The sequence below is a fragment of the Rattus norvegicus genome, chromosome 15, assembly GCF_021556685.1.
Source record: "Rattus norvegicus strain SHRSP/BbbUtx chromosome 15, alternate assembly SHRSP_T2T, whole genome shotgun sequence".
Lineage (NCBI taxonomy): Eukaryota > Metazoa > Chordata > Mammalia > Rodentia > Muridae > Rattus > Rattus norvegicus.
In genome coordinates this window covers 75,277,090-75,302,975 of record NC_141548.1, presented here as the reverse complement: position 1 = coordinate 75,302,975, position 25,886 = coordinate 75,277,090, and the positions used below count along the sequence as shown (strand labels likewise).

Below are 25,886 nucleotides of genomic sequence, written 5' to 3'. Positions count from 1 at the left end.
CTTTTGTCTTACATGTTGAGAAAGAAATAACACAGCAGCTTCTGTGGCTCTTACTCAGCTCCCTTCACACATTTACCTATTAATTTCTTTATGTCAGGCAAACTAACCAAGTCAGTGAGATGCTAGCTTCCCAGGTTTGACGTTTGAGGAGCGTATCAGACAGAAAATGGCACGATTTTTCAGGTAAACATTTTCAGGTATGGAGAGCTAATTAAATTTCAAACTATCTTATTGTAAGATGCAAAAAATTGTATATTAATAATGTATATATTATTTCAATCTCCATTAATTTAACTTTATGTTTTATATTTGCCTTCAAAAATGAAATTCCTTCAAAGTTGTATTTAGACATATACACTGTGCAGTATCTAAATGTTTACCATTTATTTGCAAAATAAAAGCTATTAAAGATCTAATTTGGGGCACGGAGATGGTTTAGAGCACTAGAAGCTCTCGTAGAGGAGAACAGTTTATTAAACACCAACTACATCGAAGCTCACAACTGTCTGTAACTCCAGGTCCAGAAGATTAAATATCAAATGGTTCATCACGAATGTGATGTACATGAAGACATCCATGCAAATTATATTAATAAGTCCTTTTTACAAAATTAACATTGTTATTTATTCTAGAATTCTGACATATAAAATGCATAGCTGCCATCTGTACTGAGAATCAAAAAAATAAATCAAGAATCTTAAAACAAATGGTCAAATTTGGGCTATGGGTCTGAAAAGAGTAAAAGGAAAAAGAAATTAAAATGATAAGAAGTACGTTTGAAAATGTTGAACATTCTTAATTTTCAGTTAGGAAATGCAAACTAAAGCTATTCTGGCTTGCAATATTACCCAGTTAGAATGAGGAAGGTAAGAAAATAATTAACAAGTGCTCCTGAGAATGTGGAGCAAAGCAGAATGCATCCATTGTTGATGGGTTTGCAAACTGGTGCAGTCAGTGTGGGAATCAGTGTAGAGCAGCCTCAGAAAGCTAAAACTACGTGGACCATATGGCTCCTTATCCCACCCACCCTCTGGCAAATATCCCAGTGACTCAACGTTCTTCTCCACCAATCATTACTCAGCCTTCTTCATGGCTGTTCCACTCACAGTAACTTGGGAATGAGAACGATCTAAATGTTATTCAATTGAGGAATGGGCGACAAAAGTGGACTCCATGCACACATTGAAACTCTCTTCAACTTGAAAGAAAAAAAAAACAGAAATCATGGAAATAGCCAATAAATATATGGATCTAGAAAATACTAAATTCAGTGAGATAATCTAGACTCAGTAAGTTAGTGCCGCAGGTGCCCTCTTATTTAGATACTAGCACCCAATCGACAGCTATGATTAATTCCCTGGAGTAACCACAAAAAGAGAAGAATGAAAGATTGCTTGGGACAGGGAGGAAGGGATTCCAGATAAAAAAGGAATAGGACAGAGCTGTGAAGAAGGAGATCGCAGCACAGGAAGTAGGTTAAGGGGTAATGGGAGGGAGGATTATAGAGAGGGAGAATAAGGGACATGGAAAGGTCTACATTCAAGATCTTCAGAAGAAATATATATATATATATATATATACGCGTATATGTATATATGTCTATATTATGTCTAATATATATTATGTGTATAGTTGAAAGAAAACAGTATTATTAAACAAAACAAGAACAATATTACTATATAAATTTATACTATACACAAGATTGTTGCATTTACATGTTTATGCTGACCTGTATAGTAAACATATGATATAATAATATATAATATTAACATTTTCTTTATGTATAAAATATTATTTTAAATGGAAATGCATATAAATTCTTCGACTACACTTGTTTTTTTAATTTTTTTCTTTTTCTTTTTTTTTTATTAACTTGAGTATTTCTTTTTTTTTTTTTTTGGTTCTTTTTTTTTTTTTTTCGGAGCTGGGGACCGAACCCAGGGCCTTGAGCTTCCTAGGTAAGCGCTCTACCACTGAGCTAAATCCCCAGCCCCAACTTGAGTATTTCTTATATACATTTCGAGTGTTATTCCCTTTCCCGGTTTCCGGGCAAACATCCCCCTCCCCCCTCCCCTTCCTTATGGGTGTTCCCCTCCCAACCCTCCCCCCATTGCCGCCCTCCCCCCAACAGTCTAGTTCACTGGGGGTTCAGTCTTAGCAGGACCCAGGGCTTCCCCTTCCACTGGTGCTCTTACTAGGATATTCATTGCTACCTATGGGGTCAGAGTCCAGGGTCAGTCCATGTATAGTCTTTAGGTATTGGCTTAGTCCCTGGAAGCTCTGGTTGCTTGGCATTGTTGTACATATGGGGTCTCGAGCCCCTTCAAGCTCTTCCAGTTCTTTCTCTGATTCCTTCAACGGGGATCCTATTCTCAGTTCAGTGGTTTGCTGCTGGCATTCGCCTCTGTATTTGCTGTATTCTGGCTGTGTCTCTCAGGAGCGATCTACATCCGGCTCCTGCTTCGACTACACTTGTAAGTGGAAGAGTAGATACCCATACCTGAAATTGTTTCATTTTTTTGCTTTTGTTTTTGTTTTTGTTATTTTATGTGCATGAGAACCTTTACCCTTTATCAACCTTAATTGGTGTATTATACTTTAAATAAATTACAAGTGGGACACAGGGACCTTCTTGCCAGTATGATTTTTCTGGAACAACTATGCACCTTTGTGCCCCTAAGAAAATCTACCATGTGGTTTATTTGAAGAATGGCCACTAAAATGTAAGTTTAATTAACCTTAATCTCCCTAAATTGCACCTAAATTACTCTGATTTGAAGAAAACTAGAAAAAAAAAACAGTTATGGTATGGAGAATAGAATAGTGTTGTTTTAGATTGCATTGTTTTCAACCTTGCATATTATATGCTGAAGTTAAATAATCCTGAGACATTCTTAAATTACATAGTCCCACACAACACTTGTGGTATTTTCAATCCTAATACACAAAGAGAGAGATTTTTTATGTTATTTTTCAGGGTTCCTTATAGAATAGTAAGTATAGGATTTATTTAAAAATTCAAGTGTCTTTTCCTTGATGATGGCAATGTGAGTAACTAGATCGTATGTTGAAATAGTTGGAGAATTGTAAGCTCATAATTTGTAAAGGTATATAAGCCAAACGTTATCACACACAAAAAATTTGTTAATTATAACTAATAATATGATATACTAAATAACCACAGTTGGAGATGGTAATGCAAACCCATAATCATATCCCTTGCAAGGCAGGGTGAAAACTAGAGAGCTCACGCAGGTATGTTTGTAGTTTGAGGCTCTTAAGAACTTTGAGTTACATCGATTTTGTGATATCATACTCAGTAATTTTATATGATTTGTTTTACAGATGTTTATCTCAGGGAATATAAACTTAGTAATAAGTTAATAAATATGACACATACTTATGTTAAACAAATTTAATGTTTTTTTTCTTTTTTTGCCTTCCTTCTGAGAGACACCATTAAAAAACAGCAGGAAGCATCATGCGAATCTAGTAAATTAAACACTACTTACATTTTTTTCTTATTATTCAGTGTGATCATATTAAGGTAGAGAGTGTGTTAGGAGACATTTAAGCTTGGTTTAATCTGTTTTTATCTAATCTGCATTTAAATGCGTAGTGTGTTATTCAAATTAGTCAGGGATATTGGATTTGCCTTAATGAAAATGAATTACCTTTAATATATGTGGTGTGAGTTTGTGTTTGTGTTTGTGCAAATCTACTTCACTGAAGATAATTGAATGGTTTTAAAGTGTGGTGTAAGTTATAGCCATTCAGTTCTATCATGATCATTAAAATTGCAGATTTCATTTATTCTCTAATACTGACTTAATCTAATTAAGACGATTTTCCTAGTGATAGAATTGTAGATCCATTAGTTTTGGTGGAAAGTGAGAACAGAATTACCTATGAAAAAGGCTTAGTTCTTTAGTCATAGGAATTTCTATTTAAAACCGCATGAGAACAGGTAGCATATCCTATGTTAAAAGGTGCTTCTATTCGAACCCACAGAACGAGTTCATGTCACCCCCTTTAATGGTTTTGATGCATTATTCTTACATCTTTCTCGTGAATTTTCTTAACTCATTTCTCTGTAAATCCTAATCTTTAAGATTCAAATGTGCACTGTAATTCGTGTATGCCTGAGACAGTGAGAGACAGAGAGGCAGAGAGATCATGCAGAAACTAAGGTACACAGAAGGATGCTGTCATCCAAAGGCAGGAATGGAGGTCAAAGTTACACACCCAGCATCTGAGGACCATCATAGTGACCATAAAGTTAAGAAGCAAGGGGGAATTATCTGAAGCATCAGCAGAAATTTGTCGGTCCTGCTGCCTGCATTCTGTACTTCTCTGGTGCCATAAACATCAATTTCTGTCATTTTAAGGCATCCTGGTCCAGTAATTTCACAATAGTTCTAGGCAGTGAACATATTCATGTTATTTTGATTGCTGGAGCTTTCCTTTAGAAAAGAGTGATTGTGTTCCCACAGAAAACTCTAAAGTGGCTGGTTTTAAATCCACAAGGCAAAAGGGAACACTTATTTTCTGGAGAAAGGAACACTTTGTTCCAAGACTTCTTTCTACTAGGCTTTTGCTAGTAGAAACGCAATTGGGTGAACTAGTAGCTGTACTCTCTAAAAGAGGGGAAAAACTGTTTCAGAAGAGTATGTTTCAAATTCTGCATTAGTCAAATGAAATTGAATTCTCCTGAATGTCACTGACTACTCTTATCCAAATTCAATTAGTTTCCCAAAGAGAATTTACTGACCTGGCATGTGGAATGCAAAAAGTTATTTCCACTAGAATTCATATAAGCTGTCTACACTGTCAAAGACAGACTTTACAAATATGTTGTCCAATTTGCAGCAAAGCTGCAAATATTTATTGAGCCTAATTAAATAGAAACAATAACCCAAATTATTGAGGACAAAGTCAATGACCTTCAATGACTCTTTAGCTTTATTGCTGATACAAAATGAATTTTAATTATTACTAATGGCTTATTGTACATCTCAGGTATGATACAACTGGAATCTCCCCAAAGGGATTCTTCAGCTACTGTTCCACATTTGGTAGCCCTGTGGTAATCAGTATTAATTGCTCATATACAGAAAGAAAATAATACAAGTTCTCAAGGCGCCTGATACCTGTCAGCCTATGTAGATGTAAGACTTTATTTGTGTCCTAGGTGGCATCTAATATAAAATTATTCTTGAGAGCTTTTAGGAGAACTTCAAACTTTAGTTGCCATGTAAGGAAAGCTTAATAACTAATTTTCTGATTATATTGTTCAGGAAGCACAAATTACACTTAATTTGCCTGAATAGGACTGACAGTTTGATACGTAGTTCAGTTCAAATTTAATTTCTTACTAAAATTGCTCAGTTTAAAAACCAGCAGTACAATGTTATGTGTTTATATGAACATACAATTGGTTTTATAATAGTTCTGTCATGAATATGTGCGTGAATATAAATAGCCTTTTTCAATTGCACTGTTTTGTGTGGAAGGCTAGTCTGGATTCAGGTATTAAATTTCTATACTTTAGATTCCATTTTAAGCACCTCTGAGCAAAGGAATTTGAAGCAATAATTAGTAGGTGTAGAAATTTCATTATTTAATGGTGCTTATGCACCATTACATGTGTAATCAAAACAGAAAAAAATCTAATTACAATACTAAAGCAAAAATTTCTGGTTTACTATCAAACTTATAGACTGAGCTCATGGTTGATCATTACACCCATGGCGACGGATTATAACTGCATTCAGTCTATAAACATTGGGATCAGCTGGAACCATCATGGTTTCAGATGGTCTCACCCATAACACCTGTTATTGATTTCACTATTGGCCAAGATAGCAGAATCATTAGGCTGCTTTTTTCTCACACTCTTAGAGACTGATGGATGGAAGTTTGTTTACATGACAACCAGATTGCAGTAGTCATTGAGACCATGGAAAGCCTTTTGGGGATTAGGCTCAGAATCAACACAATTTCAGATTTAGGATAGAAACCTGAAGACATATATGTTGTGTTAAGACAAAATGCAAAGAAGCAATGTGCTTATAGACTAGAATGAAGGATTGGGGTAATTTTTGTAAAAAGAAATGGTTTCAAGAGTGTGGGAAGATTCTTACTGAAGGTTCTGTCCGTCTTTTCAGAAATGTTCAATGAGGAGGAATGGCCCCTTGTGACACGCTTAGTACTTAAGGTCACATAAAGTCAGGGTTAAAGTTTTAGATGATTAGAGTTGATTATTCTAACTCCCAAATCAATTCTGACCATCTATTTTTATCTTTATAGACGCCACTCACAATTTATCCAATATAATTACATACCACATTAACTACACATTATAAAATAATTTTACTTAGAGTAATTGATATTTGTTATTATTTTTACTATGGTCAAGTACATTACTCATATCACAGATAAATTGAGAAAAATTATATTTTTAAATAAATAATTTAAGAAATATATTTTCATATTTGACAGTGCTTACATTCACAAATTATATATATATATGTGTTACATAATTTACATATATATTTTGAATAATTATACACAAACATATATATTTCTCTCTTACAATACATCCTGACTGCAGTTTCTCCTCCCTTCATTCCTCTATTCCTCCTAATCTCCCACACCTCCCCCCTCTCCCAGATCCATTCCTCCTCCATTTCCCTTCAGAATAGAGCAGGACACACAAGTATATCAACTAAATATGTCAAATATTATCTTATTTATCTATTAAAATATATGTCTGTGCATCTCATAAAATAAGAAGAAAATAATATGTCTTATGTGTCTCGACAGGACTCCCCTCTAACCCCCAACACACACTTTAATGGAACCTAAGAAAGATATTCAAGGAGATACTATTTGAAATTAGCTTTATTATTTACATATGGATGTTACAACAATGATTAGAGAATGTGAAAAATATTGAGATATAAAAATATATAGGGTGTGGTGATCAATTTGTAATCAAACAAAATAGAAAAGTGAGTTTTCGAGGCAGAAACTAACTGACGCCAAGGACATCACTCAGATATAGTTGAAAAATTTTAGAAAGTGATAAATATCTTGGCCAAGTTCATAGGGAAAAAACAATTAATGACACTCTGCACTCAGTGTATAAGTGAAGAGGAAATATAGACTATTCTGGAATTATCTGAGGAATAAAGAATTCATGTTAAAGATTGCAGATCATGAATTTGGAGAAAGTAATGCTGAGAAGAAGAAAAGGAGGATTTTACAATGTTAGAAACTGAAGGTGTTCATTAAGAATAAGATTTAAATAAGGATGTCACTGAATATAATAAGTAGTTCTAGGAGCCTGGAGTATACTCTTAAGAAAAAGTATCAACTGAAATGAGCTTTTGATGTTAACTCTGAGAAATCTGGATAAAAAGAGTGGAGGACTTCAATTTTAGAACTTTGTAATGAGTTCACTTGATATATTAATAAATCATCATTTTATTATAATTGATACTCTATTTGGGTATGTATAATGTGTAAAAACATCTTACTTGAAAGATTATTTTCATTTTATGTAATATTTCTAGAGTGATGAGACACCATGCTAAAAATTGTGTTTTACTAAAGAACAGAAAGGAGGAGAGGAATTTTAATTCATCAACATGGCTGCTCTGTCAAAGGATCACATCGAAAGACCTTCTAGGTCTATGTGATCTTTCAGGAATGACACAAGTTTAATGCCTCTGGTTGAACTACAGACAGGCTCATGTAGGTTGGTTTGTAGGAGCAATCAGCCATGCTTGGAAATGAAGTCTAAGAGATGGGATATGCCCCCACTCATACAAGAACAGCACTGGAAAGGAAGTATTTAAGAGCAGCAAAGAGAAAGAACTAAGATTTGGATCAGTTCAGTTAATTGAGTTCATTATGGAGGAGTTGAGTCAGTTTGGTGCAGTTAAGTTCCAATCAGTAAGCGGAGTTGAGTTCCTTTGTAAATGCAGATCAACAGAGGCAGTTTCACCAGGACAGTTTTACAGAGACAGGTTGAAGGTGAAGACAGAACAAGCCACAGCATGAGAAGACAGAAGATCAGAACAGATTGTCAGAGTTAATTTGAAGCCAAGTAGAACAATTCAGTCAGAAGACAAGAGAAATCAGTTATAGGCAATTGACTTGGAGAGGAGTTTGAGCCAAAGCAGCTGAATTGAACCAGCCAACCAGAGTTCAGAAAAAAAATTAGAAAGTGTGAGCTTATTCAGCAGTAACTCTTTAAGATGACAATTATATCTGGTGAAAAAAAGATACATTTATAGAAATGTTTTGACAGATATTGAGAGAGCCCTTCGCATTCTTTCAAAGTATGTTCTTTCACTGAAACCCACACCATCAGCTTTAGTCCATATTTTTCAGTGAATGTGTGCCAATTTTATTAGACCAAAATTTCCATATATTTAACCAAATATTTTCAAGTTTCTGTGAAGTTCCTTGCATTTATTTTGGTTGAAACTATAAGGAAAAAAGTAAATGGTGCCCAGAGACAAACCACCTACCAAAGAGTACACATGGAAGGACCCATGGCTCTAGCCACATATGTAGCAGAGGATGGCCTTATCAGGCATCAGTGAGAGGAGAGGCCCTTGGTCCTGTGAAGGCTCAATGCCCCAGTGTAGGGGAATGCTAGGGTGGGGAGATGGGAAGGAGTGTGTGGGCGGGTGGCAGACCACTCTCATTAGGGCAGGGGGAGGGGGGAAGGTATAGGGGGATTCCAGAGGGGGAAATGGGAACAGGGATAACATTTGAAATGTAAGTAAAGAAAATATTTAATAAAAAAGAATATAAGTGCAAATTAAAAAAGTAAATGGTGAATAAAGCAATATATATATATATATATATATATATATATATATAACACAGAAGGATCTCATTCTATTAGTTGATGATCTTAATGAAACTATGATCTTGATCTACTCCAAGGTAGGTGAAATTAAGGCCTTGATTTATCCATGTATATAAAGAATTGAGAAATGGAGGCCCCAACTCAATCCTTAATCCAGCATGGAGAGAAATCTTCCTAAGACTAAAGAAGATCGTGTCATTGCTCCTGAAAAGTCCCAAACAGCAGGAAACTTTGCTAATTTTGCAGAGCAGTTGCACCAGCTTCATACACTGAGTCTCTCATCAGCTCTGTTTCTATAGAGAACCCTACAGAACGATGCAATACTGCTACTGAAGTCTTTTAAAAACTTAATTCACTCCATCTGGCAAAAAAGTTTCCTTGAGCATTTCAGCCATTGGTAAGAGTTGTTCAATGTTTGTATTATAAAGGCATTGAAAGCATTAAATAATTACCTCCAGATGACAAACTCTTTTTATAGTTTCATCAGGTCTAATTGCTTTCAATATACATATTTTAATTGTTAATCTATCACCTTTCTATCTGTCATTATGAATAATATGCAGAAATCAACAGCACAAAGGACTAATTAGTGAAAATGTAAGTGAAATTTTTTCATTGTCTGAACATCATTAGCATGAAAGACTTTCAAGAATGTCTTTGTGAAGTAGAGAACTCAGGTAACTCTAATGAAACCTAGAAAGAAATGACCTTCATGTATTCGTATATTCTATCTTTTGATTTTCTTGCATCACCATCAAGTACCATTTGAAGATTCGAAAAGGATGAAAGCAGCCCTCCCTCCTTCAGGAGCAACTCTCAGTGAGTTACTTGGGGGCAAATTTTGCTTATGTAAAATTCTACTGAATACATTAAGACAGGCCTACACAAGACATGTTTGCTGAACTTGGTCTCTGAGATACTCAAAGCTAAAATACTTCCTATTCAGTGCCTAGGTGATATAATGACCAAATGTACCCAGGAGAAAAGAGTTATTTTAATTAAAACAACTGTTTAAATGACTCCTATGTTAATCTTTACAGAATAAACATGAAGACTTCTCTGAAGGCCACAAGACTTTACTTAGTTTGGCCCTTTATTTCTCTTTGACCTCATCCCCTTCCACATCTGTCATTTCCTCTGCCTGTGTGCTACAGGCTTATAAAAATTCTTCCCATAAACCAAATACATTCTGAATAGAATGTTCTTCCTGCTAGTATCTTTATGCAAAGCTCCACTCATTCTTATAGGTTTTCTGCTTAAATGTCTCCTTCATTTTTCTGTTACACTCTCCTAAGTTAAACTTTTCTCTGTTATTTATATATTTCACATCATAACATAGTCATTACATAAAACACCCACAGCCTACATATCTAGAATCACATGAGATAGGTGTAATATTTTATTGCAATGTAAGGCAAGATTCAGGTCTTACATTTACCAAGAGGAACCTAGTACCACACTAGGAATCACATATTACATAGCACAGGAGTGGCTGAGAAACTTGTGGTGATTAACATATACCAAAACAAACAAATAAACACACAAACAATAGTGGGTTTCATGTTTTTATACATATAGTAGCATTTGAACATGCTTCAGGCACTAGAATAGGCATGTTTGTATCTATAATTCAGCCATCCCATAATATTTAAAAGGAGTATATGTGCTTCATAGATTAGTGTCAAGGACTATATATGCAAATTCATGAGTATTTATGGTATAATAACACTATGTATATTCTTTAAAGAGTTTTCAACTCTTAAATTTGTGCTAGTAACTCAACACTATGAAGTTTAATACAACTACTCAAATTTTACGTCATTCACCCACTAACAACTGGATTACATCTGATTTTTCATGTCCAATTATTTCAGTGTCAACTTATAAATATTTTGGAACATAAGATGCTGCTAGATAATCATGAGCACAGAACTTAAAAATCAACATTTGCTTAGCAGATGTCCTTTAAATACATTATACTTTCCATGAGATTTATGTATTCATTTGAAACTTTTTTTTTAGCTCAATAACATCTTTTCATATTTCTCCTGTGTGGTGGTTTAAACATGCTTGGCCCATGGGAAGTGGTACTATTAGGAGGTGTGATCTTGTTGGAGTGGATGTCACCTTTTCAGTGTAAGTGCATCACTTTTGGTCTGGTCTTTGAGGTCCTATGCTCAAGCTCCTCCCACAGCTAGCTGCCTGCAAAAGGAGTGTCCTTCAGAGGGATCGTGATGTAGAACTGTGGGCTCCTCCAGCACTGTGTCTGCCTAGATGTTGCCTTGCTTCCTGCCTTGATGATAATGGACTGAAACTTTGAACCTGTGAGCCTGAGTTAAATGTTTTTATTTCTCTTTCTTAGACATCCTAGCTATTTAATTTTTCCTTGAATTATATAAAATTGAACAAAAATAAAACTTACCCCTCTTGTTGTCATTTGTAAAAGACTCAACAACTAACTACAGGTAGATTTATTTATTTTAATTATATGAGTACACTGTCACTGTGTTCACACACCAGAAGAGGGCGTCAGATCCCATTACAGATGGTTGTGAGCCACCATGTGGTTGCTGGGAATTGAACTCAGGACCTCTGGAAGAGTGGTCAGTGCTCTTAACCCCTGAGCCATCTTCCCAGCCTCTAACTACAGGTAGAAAAGGCGTTTTATGATTTTTGTAGTACAAGCATGCAAGGACTAAATTTTATAATGATGTAAGAGAATCCTAACATAGACAAAATACAGAAGTTTCAGAACACTGTGGCGGCATGTCCTTATATGTTCCGGATGTAGAAATAGGAGACTCAGGTGTTCAAGACCAGCCACAGCTACTTAGTTGTGACTTTAAGCTCAATTTAGGCTCTGCAATGCCATTTTTTTTCTTTTCTTTTCTTTTTTTTTTTTTTTTTTTTTTCGGATCTGGGGACCGAACCCAGAGCCTTGCGCTTGCTAGGCAAGCGCTCTACCACTGAACTAAATCCCCAAACCACAATGCCAGTTTTGAACTACAAGATACAAAAGCCCAACATTACAACCTTTTATTTTTATGCTAAATAAAAGTATACCAAACATTTAAGTTAGATTCTGATTATTTTACATATCTGACTGACCACCAGCAGAAGTACATGTTTAATTTTCAACCATCTTCTTCCTCATTTTGGTGCATGACCTTAGCAAAGATACCCTTAACAAAGCTATAATCTCTGGATTCTTAAAATTATATTTGATGGTGGATAGAATCAAGTAAATGAATTATAAAATTCATTGATAAATTAAGAGGCTTGTGTGATGTGTTATTTGTTATAAATTAATATTTTAAATTAAGTAGTATTTTTAAAGAAGAACTTAACTGTGAATAATTTTTTTTATTTTGAAACAATCTATTCTTTGATGATCAGCATCCTGTTTTGAGGGAAATCTAATTATTTCAAATCTAGGGTCACAGACTTGGCTTCTAGGGATGATATCAAATGTGTCCAAAGATATTGCTGCAATGGCACTTAGTGCCAATCATAGTCTCTGAACGTTTTAACTAGATGACTATGCCAGAAGAGAGTCTGGTACAATTTAGTCTAGGGTCTATTGAGAGTGTACTATCTATTTAATGGATAATGAGGGGATCTTTTCATTTTTGTATTCTAAAACAATTAAATTTGATAGGAAACCCTATCATTTATTATTGATTTGATATTTCATAAATAAAATGTTATCAATTCTTTATATGAGACTTTTTCCACCATTTTTGCTCTCAGGTCAGGCCATTCAATGGGAAACTGAGACAATGGAATGTCAGTACAAATATTCAGTGAGCATGTTATACCCAGAAGTTCTGGACAAAAATTTCTCTGATCATATTAAAATATGTTTAATTTCGAAATGTCACAGTGATACTCAGTTTCTTTTAATTAAAATAAGACATCTCAATCAATGTATAAATAGTACCTAGTGCTGAGTTGATGCAAGTAAAAATATATCAGCACTACCTAAAATATCATTTAGGTTTACATGAAACATTTGATGAATTTGGCATTTAATTTATTTCTGTCTCTGAATAATGTAATTTGAAAATCTGTATGTTAGATTTACTATAAACAAGAGTTTCAGATATTTAGTGACTTTCCATTCAAGTCATGATCTATCAAGGAGATTTGGATCAGATTACTTAGTGACTCATTCATTGCACCTTTAGAGATTGAATACTTTAGGGGCCATGTATAACTTTCTATTTACAATAAATTAAAATGAAAATAAGCCAAGATTTTAGAGTAGAAGACCTAGCAGGTAGCAATAACTATAGCACTTGGCATATTTGGCAAGACTTATTTTTTAATTTCTTATGAACTTTAGAATCTCTAAAACTGGATTACGCTGCCAAGATTCATGATGGTTCATATGTATATCAGAATTGATGTATGCTTTATTCATTAGACGGCTACACTGAATTGTTGGTAACTCTGGATTTGGAAGGGAGGTATTACACTAAGGCCACATTAGAAGTAGTGGGCATGTGGATTGGGGATTTAGCTCAGTGGTAGAGCGCGCAAGGCCCTGGGTTCGGTACTCAGCTCCGGAAAAAAGAAAAAAAAAGGAAAAAAAAAGAAAAAAAAAGAAAAAAAGAAAAAAAAGAAGTAGTGTGCATAAAAGAGAAGGCCAACAATATAAATAAAATTCAAAGACACCTATTGTGTACTGGATGTATTCCCTTCGTGATAATGCTCTAAAACACCAATTCTCAATGTACTCATGCAAGTGGAAGATTTGATTGCAATTACATTACCCTTCTGGAATGTTCACGAAAGGGATCAATACCCAGTAGGAAGGAGTATAGAGAGTGCTGTTGCTTTCTTTTTAGCGTGTAAGACTGTGAAGAAAAATCTACAATTCACTGTCTAAAAGAAAGGCCTTACTGTATCTAGGATATGCTAAACCTTTTATCAGACACACAGCCTGCAAAGCAAAGAGTAAAGCAGTCTTGTTGTTGATTACTACCAGAGCAACCTATAGTCCATCCTCACGGCAGCCTGGGCCTCTGGGATTGTCACCAAAACAGGCATGAGTATCCATCTTTAGAAAGAATTTCCCATTCCCCTGACTTTCACACAAATAATTGCTCTGGCTTTTAATCGTTTAGAGCATCGACTTTCTTCTGAGTCACCTAGTTGTATGAAAGTGACAAAATACATTTGTGGTCATGTGGTTTTCTTACTGACATTGAAATAATGCTGTGCATTAATAAAAATGGCATTTCTAAGTGTAACAATGAGGAAAACTGCATTCCTTAATTGAAATCTTTAAAACAAAGTATATGTCTGCTACTGTGTGGTTATTATTACAAAGCCGTTCTCAGTTGTATTTTCAAATACTATGTTTATAAAGACTCTCATCCTCCATAATTATCTTGTGTATACAGAACTACCAAAGTTAGACAATCACATTAAAATTAGGTTTCCGAAAATAAAATGAATTTAATTTTAGTGTTTGATTTTTCTGTGACTGGTAATTTAGATTGTTTATTTTCTTTTCTCTTCTTTTTTCTTTCTTTCTTTTTTTTATTTTACACTCTAGATTTTATTTCTTTCCTGGTTCACCCTCTAACTGTTCCACATCCCATATCTCCTCATCCGACCCCTTTCTCCACTAGGATGTCCCACCCCACTCACCCCACCAGATCTCTAAACTCCTTGGGGCCTCCATTCTCTTGAGGGTTGGGTGCATCTTCTCTGACTGAACCCAGACCCGGCAGTCCTCTACTATATATGTGTTAGGGGCCTCATCTCAGCTGATGTATGGTGCTTGGTTGGTGATCTAGTGTCTGAGAGATCTCGGGGTCCAGGTTAATTGAGACTGCTGGTCCTCCTACATGGTCATCCACCCCTCAGCTTCCTCCAGCTTTTCTCTAATTCAACCACAGGGGTCAGCAGCTTCTGTTCATTGGTTGGGTGCAAATAGCTACATCTGACTCTTTTGGCTGCTTGTTGGGTCTTTTGGAGGGCAGTCTTCATAGTGCTCCATAACTTCAGTATGGTGTCAGGCCTTCCCCCAGACTCCCAGCCCTGCCCCTTGAGCTGGAGTCCACTTTGGGCCTACCCCTGGACCTTCTTTTCCGCAGGTTCTTCTCCATTTCCATCCCTGCAGTTCTTTCAGACAGGAACATTTATGGGTCAGCGTTTTGATGTGGGATAGCAATCTCACCCCTCACTTGATTCTCTGTCTTTCTGCTGGAGTTGGTCTCTACAAGTTCCCTCTCCCCACTGTAGGGCATTTCATCTATGCGCCTCCTCTTTTGAGTCCTGAGATTCACTTTCCAAGTCTCTGGTATAATATATATATATATATATATATATATATATATATATATATATATATATGTGTGTGTATGTATGTATGTATGTATGTATGTATGTATGTATGTATTAACTTGAGTATTTCTTATTTACATCCTTCCTCCAGAGGTTGCCTGTTTCCATTCTTTCTGCTGGGCCCCAGGGCTTCAGTCTTTTCCCCCCACCCAATACTAGATCATGTTCCCCTCCCCCCAAATGCATGTCCTTTTGAGTTATCTAATTCCATTTGCCTGTAAAACTCCGGATGTCCTCATTCTTAATAGTTAACTAGTATTCAATTGTGTAAATGAACCACATTTTTTGTATCCGTTCTTCCATTGTGGTACATCTGGGTTGTTTCCAGCTTCTGGCTATTACAAACAAGGCCCCTGTGAGCATAGTGGAACATGTGCCCCTCTGGCATGGTGGGGCATCTTTTGGGTATATTCCCAAGTCTGGGAATATTGCTGGGTCTTCAGGTAGATCTATTTCCCATTTTCTAAGGAACCTCCAGATACATTTCTAGAGTGGTTGTGCAAGTTTGCAATCCCAACAGATTGTTTTTAATTAAACATATTAGATTAAATAATTAATAAAGTAGTTGAATAAACGTGCCTCTTTCTAAACTTATATTTCTTAAAAATAAAAGCATATACAATTTATCCTAATATTGCTGCCATACATGTACAACATTCAATAAATTATTAATGCCATTTAGTCCATGTAAATTCAATGACAAGAATAACTGCTTAATGTGGGACAAAGAAATTTTAAAGAAAAATGAATCTTAGATGATTTTATTAACTTTAAACAATGAAAAAGGATATTTTAAATTTTACCAAATCCATTGATTTTTGTATTTTTAGTAAAAATATTCAGAATGCCAGGCCTACTATTTTATTTGCACATGAGTATGAAACTGCTTTATTTATTTTAACAAAGTGAAGTTATTATTTTCATAAAAATTATTTTAATACAAATATTAAAATTATTCTTTGCTTCTCTTTAATAAAGATTTTGATACTAGTAATTTTTTTGGAAAAGAATGAAAACAGAATTTATTTTAGTTTCTTTTCTTAAATATAAGAACATTTTGCTTATTATTTATGATTATACGAGTTTTTTATTTCTAGGTCCACAGTATAAAAATTACTTTATATACTCTTATCTTCAATTTCTCTACTATACTTTTGTTAACTGTAATAATTTTAGAAATACAGCAGTGGGAATATAAATTAGTAAGATCTAGAAGAAATTTTTATTAAGTTCCTCTTTCTAGCATGTTGTAATTTAAATATGCAACTTTACAACTGTTTTCATAACAATCTGTCCCTTAATTTCAAAATTTTAAAGCAATGTTCCAGAGGTTATTTTTCTAGTAGAAACATATGTGACCTCAATTATTAAACAAATTAAATTAGCCATAAAATTGATTTCCTTCCTGACATTTTAAAAATAATTCTTTATGACTTTAAAACTGTTTCTAAAGAATCTACATATTTTAATGTATTTTACTCTTTACTCTGAATCATTTTATAAACTACTGAAAGAAATTCATAACTGATAAATGGAAGGGACACATTAATTTTCTCTTTGTGTATCAATGGTTTTCATATTATGGAGAAAGAAGAACAGAAGGCCTGTTACCACACAGCTTTTGTAAACTTTAGTCTGGTAGGATTGTGTTTAGTACCAGCCCACACTTTCTTAGTGTTCAGCCAACAGGTTTCTCTTTTATGTGTTAGCAACTTTCATTTACTTTCAGCTACTTCCCTTTCCAGAATACTCTGTAACCTAGAGCCTACACACATACTTCCAAAGAGAAAATTAATGTTTCTTTCACTTATTGTTAAGTAGAAGAAATTCAAAATGAAAAGTGTCAAATATTATAAAATTATGCTTATAAAACGAAATCTGTGAATTTTTGGGTGCATTTTTAAGTAATCTAATAAAACGATGTTGATAAGAATATAAAATAAATAGAAATAAAAATGTGTGTTAAGGTATTATTTTCTCTGAGAAATTGTTTTATATGATCCTCACGTCCTGTCTTTCCTGATGTCAACTTTGAATGGGATAATAACCCATAGAATTCTGTGAATCAAGCTAGGTGTCCAGATTAATTATTTAGAGGCAATGTTTCTCTGACTGTTACCATATGGTGAGTGTATTAAGAATTTTGTTTTTTCTGTTTTTAATGTGATTCTCATGGTTAGCATTTTAAAGGTTAAATCATAATGTGTAGAAAAAGATACAGTAATTTAATTATTAAAAATACTATAGAAAGATTGTGTAGAAGAACAGATTAACAGTCTGGACCATACTCCAGATTATCAAGAAACAGCTGTTGCCCTTTATGAATCTCTTCAGTGAAGGTCCTAGACTTCTGTGGCAAGCCCCTCTTCAGACCAGGCACCTAAATCCCACTACCTCTGAGCTGCCAAGATTCTACTGAATACAGACACATTAATAATGCCCTTAACTCCGTGAAGATGTGTTGCAGAGACCAGAAGGTAACCTTTTAACTATGTAGCTATCTTTAGCTCTCCATATCTCTGCTATGTATAATATTTGGTATAAACAATTTCTGAAAGCTTGAATTAATTATAATCCTTCACTTAACTTAAAACAGAATAATGCTCTGAGGTAAATAACCCAGACTCTACTAAATGTAAGAAGTAGTATTCAAAAGAAAAGATATGCCAAATGATACCCCTTTCCTGGTTATCCCTCCACCAAAGCCCCCATGCCATCCCTCCCTTTGCCTCTATGAGGTATATTACCCCTCTAGCATCCCTCTATGTTGGGGCATCAAGCCACTCTCCCCTCCCATTGGTTGGCAGATAAGGCCATTCTCAGCTATATATGTATCTGGCATCCTGGTTTCCTCCATGTGTACTCTTTGGTTGGTGGTTTAGTCCCTAGGAGCTCTGGATGGTCTAGTTAGTTGACATTGTTCTTCTAATAGGGTTGCAATCCTCTTCAACTCCTTCAGTCTTATGGGCAGAAGAGACTGTTTCTTTGAAGTCATTCATAACCTCTGGTTCTTGGTATCTTTCCATGTCTTCTACATAGACCTCTTCCATTACATTTAGGAGTGAGTGCTCCAATGATTCTTAGTGTGCACATTCTTCTGTTGTGGGATTAAATATTAGTTCCCATGTAATGTCAGAAGATGACATTTGATGGTGAATGAGGAAGATGCAGATCTGTGGGTATTGCACAATGTCATTTGGAATTATAGAACTGATGTATGTCTTTAGTAGAACACTATTGTGTAGTTTCCCTCAAAGCTCAAGGCCTATTTATTCTCAGATTCTTGAATTGGTTTACTTACCCCATGTGAACCTTAACCAATCTTAGGCTGCCTTTTTAATCCTACACCATTTGCATCACCATTATGCCAACACATCTCCCAGACTGAACGAAAGTATTTAACATATTTTTTCTATTTTACCTCATTGTCAAGAAATGTAATCATATATGTTAATCCAGAAGATGGCTTCAGCTGTATTGAAACCTTGGTTACACTTAGTGGTAAACCACCATGTAGTTACTGGGAACATAACCTAGGTCCATTGTAGTACCAGCTAGTACTCCTAACTCCTGAGACAGCTCTCTAGCCACCCAACTGAATTCTTAGAAATTACTGAAAATAGATTTGTTTTAAGGATTTTCAGCACACCATATAACAGACGGCATACACTGTTGTATAGAAGTAACAATTAGTTAGAACTATATGACATCTATCAGTATAGTTGGAATCATTCAAGATGGGTCACGAGATAGTGCTTACCACCAAGCTTGTTGACCTAAGTTCAATGCCCAGAACTCACTTTCTCAAATGACAAGCTGACCACCACACACTTTCGTTGGTGCAAGCACCAACAGAAAGATCATGAATAAAGAAAATTAGCAATAATTAAACAAATAAATATTTTATTTAAAATTTGTATTCAGGTTTAGATATTCCTGACACTTATGGACTCAGATACTTGGAACACCAACACAACTTTCAGCAAATTCTAAGTGTCTCTGTTTTTGTTTTGTTTGTTGGTTTTGGTTTCTTTCTGTGGGTTTTTATTTTTTTTTTTGGAAGAGTAATTAGTATGTGTTTGTTACTTTTAATACTTTAGTTTATGGTTTTAGTAGTAAAGATCTCAGGTGAATGAATGCCATATGAATCTCTATGAGAAGATTGCTTTCTGATTTTCCCTAATGTTATGGCCTCATATCTTACCATTATGCCTTGATGTGGGTAATAATTTTCTCGACTGCTACATTGAGAACAATGATTCTAATCAGCTTTCCATATATAACCGTTAATGAGCATACCGTGGCAATCCACTGAGATTAAGTAGGGATAAAAGCTTCTGTTTTCCTGTGCTTGGTAGCAATAAAGTGATGTATCTGCTTGGTCTGACAAGAAATTAAAAAGGAGAGCTACTTATTATCCGAAGGTTTCCATTTGTCTTTTCTTTTTAAACCAATGGTGTTGTCACAGCCCGGGTGAGACAGAACCACTGCTCAAAAGAGCAAGGGACAAAAAGGAATCAAAGGCACAGGAACAAAACCAAACCAAACAGGCCCTACTTATTTGCTTTTATTTTAAGCCGCATTTGTTTAACAACTTCTAATCTCTAGGTATTATTTTAAAATCTTCCTATTTAAAAAACTCGAGTATGGGACAAGCATATGTAAGTAAATAGCAGAGGAACTTAAAACAAACATCAAGACCAAGTCAGTCTTTGTGTAATTTGGCACGCCATGCTCCCGAATGAGAAAGTAGCATGAAAGTCAGTATAAAAATCGGTGAGTTTCACATGAAAATATGTACCTACTTTACAAAGAGCTGAGCGACATATTTCAGATGGCAGTATTCCCCACGAATGGCCTGTGTTTTTAGTCCATGGATTTGCAGGCTACTTTCTGCCGAAAACATCTTATTGTGAGCAGACTTGCTGGGGAAAGGAGACAGAAAGTTGTAGGTTTAACATCAGCCTTGTAGTTTTGTGTCTCTGGATCATCAGTGGAAAGGCAATAGGTAAATGAGACATACGGGGAAGGTATTTCCTAAGTAACGTTTCTTTGGTTACAAAGCCAAAAGACAAGAATATTTTTCCAATGAAAGTCTTATTTTTATATTTAATTGATCATTCTTATATGTATGTACACCTATATATGGGCATGTAAGTATGAATGACGGTGATGCTCATGGGGACCAGAGGATCCCCAGGAACTGGAATTCCATGTCTTCTTCTGTGCTGGTAGCATTAACAATTCTACCATCGACACATGGGCTGTCAAAACGCAGATCCCAGTGAAATAAAGAAAGCTTTAGGAAAAACAAAATTTTCTATTTATTTTGAAATGAATATTGGAGGGTTGTTGATTCATAAAGCCTAGAAAGGCAGTCTCATATTATCTTATTACAATTTCATTAACATGAAGGAGGAGGGATGTATGTTCCTTATGCATTATGCAATAAGTAACTATTCATAATTGGTATTTCTCATGAAAGTGTTAGATTACTGAGATCTAGGAAATGAATTTTTTTTTAAAAAAATGGAAGGATATTAAAGCAATCTGTTCATCAGAGAGTGGTATTAAGATATTTTTCTGGTGTTCAATCATCTCTTGTACTCATATGGTATTAATCTGTATGTGGAACCTGATAACTTTGTCTCCTAACTAAGTCACTGTCTGTCTGTCTATCTGTCTGTCTGTCTTATCTACCTACCTACCTATCTATCTATCTATCTATCTATCTATCTATCTATCTATCTATCTATCTATCTACCTACCTACCTACCTACCTACCTATTTTTTTCTATTTTGTAACGGTTCCACTCTACCTTCTCTATAAAGACAAGAAAGAAAATGCTGAACCTCTTTGATCTATCTGGTAGTTTTACAAGTATGACAAATAACTAACATCTTTAAACCAACATCCTCAAATAAGGAGATAGATGGAGCATGCTGCTTACGTATAAAGAATCGGTAATGAGTTTTAGGTGGAAATGTGAGTTTAATGATACAGAGATGCAACCTTCATGCATATTGTGATTTAAAAACGAAGAAGAAGCAGTCCCACGTTTCCCTCCCAGATAGTTAACTTTAGTTCTGTGAATTCTATTTTGTTGCCTGTCAACTGTCTTATCAACGGAAAGGTAGAGTATATGGCTAAAAATTTTCAATTCCCTGCATTAAGGAATCAGTTTGAGTCTGAAGAAGCAGGGAATTCAAGTCCTTTGCAACCTGCCACAGTCTGAGTGTTATTAACTTCAACCTTCTCCCTTCTTTTGAAATTTGACACTGATTTGTCCTATATTTCCCAGAGGGCTTTGTGTGCAATTAGCCATCAGATTCGCCAAGTAATTACTTCATTTTTCATGTAAAATGCACTTGATTTATTATATGCTTAGGAAGAAATGGCAGAGATAGGTCAACAGCAGTTAGAGGAGATTAAAGGCAATCTTCTGTTTAACTGTGGAAGCAATCAATGCCCTCAAGAATACAGGAGAAGAGCGGGATGGGTGCCACTCAAACTAGAACAGAGGCTTTCTAAATGAAGTTGACGCTACTTTGAAAAATAACTGAGTAATTAGAGGTCACAGTATTTTTCTTCTTCTTCTTAAATTTGCCTTACAAACTTAGCTAAAGAGTGAAAAGTTAAAGAAAAAGAAATTTTAATTTGCCAGTAGGGTTCTTACTCCTCGCATAAACTGAATATTAGCAGTGTACTCCTCTTTAAGACTGAAAATGAGGTCCTTGTCCTACCACCCCTACCTCTCCCTCTATGAGAATCTTGCCAGCAACTGTGTCACTAAAGCAATACTTTTCTGAGTGGGTTTTCTTTGTTCATGCACAGGTAGCCCTGATGTAAAGTAACTGATACTTCATACACCAAGGCAGACAGTTCCTCCAGCATGGAATGGAAAACAAGTGTTTCTTTTTGACCAAGTACTCCCATTTTATGTGCAGTCTAGTAGTTGATAGTGTACCTGAAAGTTACACTTCAGATGTCTGGGAAAACACGTTAGCAAGGCAGCAGCACTTTGTCTCGGGTTGTCCAATTGCACTATCAATGGGAGCTTCCGCAAAGAGTAGTCCAGTTTCTCGACTGGCAGCTGAGGAGAGGATAATTGAGTGACCTTAGTTGCTGAGAAGGAATGCCAAGACAGTAATGGAAGACTCCCCTGTGAAGGAGCCTGCTGAGAGTTTTCATTGCCCAATCGCACAATGCACAAGTGGGTCTTTCAGAGATTATCTAGCTAGCTACAAAGGGACCACGCTTTCACTCCACCGGCCATTTTGTTTCCCTATTTCTAATGCAGGTCTGAGAGATGTTGAAAATGGCTGCGATAATAAAAGGCTCTCCTTCGCCGCTATTGCCACCTCTTAGAACATGACAGTCATTGTTATTTACATGACTTCTTAAATGTACCAGCATCTTGTGTGTTTCCTTTTTAGGAATCATCGTATATTTAACAACAAAAAATTAAGCTCTCCAATTGTATTGTTTCATATAGATTATGAAACATGTCTATAAATACAGGAATGTAGTTTTAGTAAATGATAACTTTTCTTTAATAAATAACCTGATGTTTTGCACTAAAACCAGATCTTTTCTTTAACATGTGAGATGCACAGCATTGTTTAAGAAAATGAAGTGATTTGCTACATTTACATTGTGTATGTATTAACTCTGGATATTTAGGTTAGTGGTTCACTTGAAAGACATTTCTTTTTAGTTTGATGAAAACATTTAAAAGGTTATAATATGTATTAGTAAATTTTGTTCTTTGACAGTTGAGATATGTATAAAATTCTTGAATTATCTTCTCCTGGCCAACTTGTTTCCCTCCTGCTTCTGCTGTAACCTTTTCCTTTATAATTTTCTTCTCCATATTTACTATGCTAGTTCATATTTGAATTAAGTGATTGCCTCTGAGTTGTTCACATGCTTTGTACACTGTTTTTTAACTATTGTTAAAAGTAGAATAGGAAAAAGTAGTCCTTATAAACTATTGACCTTATGGGATTCACCAGTCAATTTGTTGTTCAGTGTTAAATATTCAAAGGCAAGTGAGATTAAAAACACTAGGTATTAGAAACATACTGGACTTCCATTACCATCAGTTGATGCATGTAAAATAAAAGGAACTGAAATAATAAATTCAGGGAGGAATAAAACAATTGCTTATGGGCCAGGTGACTATAAATAAAATGTTGAATTCAAAGATAAATGAGAGAACCACTTTTTTGATTTAAAGAAAATTGATACAGAATTAAATATTTATAAGTTGAAGGTTTTTTTCTTCCTTTCTCATTGTTGAAACACTTTAAATAAAATACGGTCTATTTTTTCACCATGGTTATGTACAGAAAACTGGGTATGTTTATAACATAGAGAAGTAAATGACAGTGCAGACACACATTTGACAACTCAGCTGTGTTCTCCAAGAGATGTCCTGCAAACTGATGGCTCTCTGAAAAGAGATTACCTTTATCTTAGTCATCTTTAGTGTCCCAGACTGGCCCATGTCTAGGAGATCATATATACTGAAGACAGTCCTCTTCAGTCTTCAAAGTCACCCACGCTCTCCTGCTATCACAGTGGCAGCTGTTCAAATCCATTAAGCTCTGTGGACTTTCCATGACTCTGCTTGTGACAGAGAAAATATCAGTGATTTGTCTTTTAAACATCATTCACAATAAAAGTATTCAAATCAACCATTTTTGAAAGTTTCAAAAGCATGTTGATCCCCTTGTTGAGAACACAAATTTGATACTAAGTTGGATATAATTTTGTTTCAAGTGCTTGTAACTGCAGAGGAGTAAAACAGAATATCAAAAATATCACATGTGGGGTCACGTTGGATGAGATGAGATCTAACTCTCATCATCCATTGCATTAAGAAATATGTTACAGTGAATTTAAAAGCATTTTTCAAGGGAGAGATACAGAGAGAGAGACAGAGGCAGAGAGACAGAGACTTGCCTTTCACAGGGAAACTAATACACATGACTCAAATACGTATTGATTTGAGACATTTCAATGTACAGTATTTCTGAACCTTGAGCTCTACAGATTTTTTTGCCTTACACAGCATTTTTTTTTCTTTTACTCAAATCTCAGGTGTTCTTCGGCGCTTGCATATTTCATAGTGAAATAACCTTATCCCTTATCTAAAGGGCTTACACCACAAAGATTCCAGTTACTGGAGACACTTTTCCTCTTTGTGGTAGAAATGGAGAAAACTGACTGACTTCATAGACCTTAACATTATTTCTTTTTCCTAAGCAACCTCATGTCCAAGCCCAATAGCAAGGCATATGTGGGGCCAACTTTCCAGAGAATATGTCAGAACAATGCCTAATTAACCAGTGAAGAAAGTGCCATGAGCAGAAAACACTACAGTGGAGGTGTGTACCGACCCAAAGATTTAGGTGCTGCTTCAGAGTGGGCATCTGAAGACACGTGGGCTGCCGATGAGGACTAAGTCAGGAGTAACCAGCTTTAGCTGAGACCACAAAGTGGACACAGCAATCTCTATTTTTGACATGCTGGCTTTAAAGTATCTTGGGAGAACAAAGATAAGATGCCTGAGGTTTGAAGGAGTGTGTGGTGTGTACAGAAGCCAAATTGTAATGGTATGAATCACAAAAGAGAGAACCATTGGATGCTTTAAGGGAATCTGACTGTGCAGAAATATGCGAGTAGGTTAAAGAAGAGTCTGCCCTGCAATCCTGGGTTTGTTTTATTTGAAAGGAAATTAAAAGGACAGCAAAAAAGATTTGAAGAAGTGCTATACTAATGGTAATGGTGCAAAAGGGGGGGCACTGAACACTGAATTTAAGAGGGATAATTAGCAGATTTTACTTTTTGTGAAAATACACAGGGACAAAAACACACACACACACAAGAAAGGGATAGGATGTGCGTGAATATGGAAAATGTAAAATTTTGAACACACAAAACCAGAATTGATAAGGGAAGAATTCAGGGGAACTTTGAAGTGGTGGGAAATTTTGGAATAACCGCGTGATAATATCTCTGGTGATGATTTAAACAGAGTAGGTAGATAAAAACCAACTTCTACACAAAGGAAAAAATGTGCCGTCAATAGTAGCAAAAAGAATGCTAGCCTAGTGGATTGTGAGAATTTTCTTGTTGCAAGTGCAGTGTAGGCACATGCCAGCGCGTGCGTGCGTGCACACACACACACACACACACACACACACACACACACACACTTGCTATTTCAAACAGAAATTTACTATTTTCCATATTTTTAAAGATTTAGTCTCTAGATTTTACTTATCTCCAATGTATCATTTGGAAACATGCTAGGCTCTGTGTGATTTACTAGAAACTCAGTGTAGCCACTTTGGGCTTTGGAATATTTCCCAGGAGGCCTGAGTTAGCACTAGGGGGACTGTGCCCCTCAATTCGCTTTTCTTTTTCTCTCTTCAGGTTTTTTATTAATAGCTCTGCATTTTCATATTTATCTATACAATCTTACAGGTCTAGATTATCATATAATTATTAATATTCTCTGTTCACTGGATGGTGAAATAAGAGTTGAAATTTGTCACATTGACTTTTCTGTTCTTTCAAATAAATTTTAAAATTATTATGTCTTATTTTAGTTTTCCCAAAAATTGTGATAAT

General features: G+C 35.3%; 1 protein-coding gene across 12 annotated transcripts in view; it reads left to right on the top strand.

The window, feature by feature from the left end:
* The window catches only part of Pcdh9 (protocadherin 9), an 899,165-nt gene that overhangs the window by 653,099 nt on the left and 220,180 nt on the right, over positions 1-25,886 (top strand). Inside the window, 1 exon segment of one of the 12 annotated variants that reach the window (NR_197224.1) lies at positions 98-183. The gene's annotated coding sequence lies outside the window, so the exon portion shown is untranslated. 12 annotated transcript variants of the gene reach the window in all.